Here is a 1,835-nt window from a genome sequence, read left to right as displayed (position 1 = left end):
CTCCTTCTCTCCCACCTCCATTTAGAATTCATTTCAAAGGTGGATTTTCGAGGCAATTTGAATTCTTTGGGGGCTATGTAGCTGTACTTATCACAAACAGAAATTAGCGAGCTTTTTCACTAGGTACTGGAGAAGCCTGTGCTCAGAAATGCAAGGGGCGATCCGTCATCCAACACGTTTTGGGGGGGAAATCCTATTTTCTATGATCTGGACCATGTCGATTTCAGGCAGTAACCATTTACCATTTAGAGCAATAAGGAAGGCCTTTTGCATGACAGACGTGGGAGCCAAAAGGAGTGTGGATGGTGCCCACAGTGACCCACGGACATTCCTCGGGGTTCTGCCCAAGTCTCTTGGGCCAATGTTAACTGATTTGCAAATACAGAGTCAGGAACCTGGGAAAGTCATCACTAATGCTGATAAAGACACGGAACAGGCAAATACAGAAAGGACTTAGAATCCTGGTTTTCGGCTCAGAAACTGGAGTCTGAATCCCAGCTCGTTCTCTTGCTGATGGTCTATTTTTTCATGTCTGAACTTCAGTCTCCCTGAAAGAGAAAAAAGCAGCGTGACCAGGTGAGAACACCATCAGCTTTAGAATCTGACAGACTCGGAGTTGCATTCCGTCCTTGCTGTATTTTGTATGAGTTAACTCTCTCCCAGCCTTGGTTTTCTCTGTTAAAAATGGGCATGACAGATTAAATGAGATGACGTGTGTTAAAATGTCTGGGACATTCTAGTTTCTATTCCACTGAAAGAGGAAAGAGATGAGGAAGTTAGAAAGAAATTCTGCCTTCCACAATGAGGCAGGAGAAAGAGGCAGGGAAGTGGGGAGGACTGAGAATAGAGGCAATGGCAAGTTTGGGACCATGAAGTGAGAAGGCTCTGGTTGCTCCTTGAATGACAGAAACAAGCATCCATTAGCTTGGAGGCATATATAGACTTGGGATCTATTCACTATTAACTTTGAGGCATATATTGTATATTCTTGGGGTACATTTGCTACTATGTATTGTGTATACTGGGGGTACATTTGCTATTAACTTTGAGGCATATATTGTATATTCTTGGGGTACATTTGTTATTATGTATTGTGTATACTGGGGGTATATTTGGAGAATGAAATCATTACTAAACGGTGGCATATATTGTATATTCTTGGGGTACATTTGTTATTATGTATTGTGTATACTGGGGGTACATTTGCTATTAACTTTGAGGCATATATTATATATTCTTGGGGTACATTTGCTATTATGTATTGTGCATACTGGGGGTACATTTGCTATTAACTTTGAGGCATATATTGTATATTCTTGGGGTACATTTGCTATTATGTATTGTGTATACTGGGGGTACATTTGCTATTAACTCTGAGGCCTGCATATACTTGGGGTACATTTGCTTCTGCAGCCACAACTACTCTCATAGTTGCCCAAGGAGAGTCTGTAGAATGAGAAGAAAAGAGTGATTTGGGCAGAACCTTGTTGAATGCCCACTTTGAGGGAGTGGTCAGAAGGAAAGAACGCACCAAGAGGTCTGAAGAGTGGGCTGGGGCCTCACAGAAGCCAAGGGAAGAAAGTGCTTCAAGAAGGAGGGAAAGTCAAAGAAGAACTGCCTTACCAGTTGGATTTAGCCCAAAGGAGGTCTGTAGTGATCTTGTCCGGATAGTCTTAGAGGAGTGGTGGATACCAGCTCTCCTGCAGAGGTTGAGGAGGGAAAGGGAGGGGGGCGGACACGGGCTCTCTGAGCAGGGTGGGTAGTGCCCGGAGGAGAAGTGCGGTTGCAGGAAGGTGTCTTTCTTTCTTCTTCCTCCTTTCCTTTTTCCTTTTATT

The sequence above is a fragment of the Eschrichtius robustus genome, chromosome 9 (assembly GCF_028021215.1).
Source record: "Eschrichtius robustus isolate mEscRob2 chromosome 9, mEscRob2.pri, whole genome shotgun sequence".
NCBI lineage: Eukaryota > Metazoa > Chordata > Mammalia > Artiodactyla > Eschrichtiidae > Eschrichtius > Eschrichtius robustus.
Note: the sequence above shows the minus strand (reverse complement) of the source record.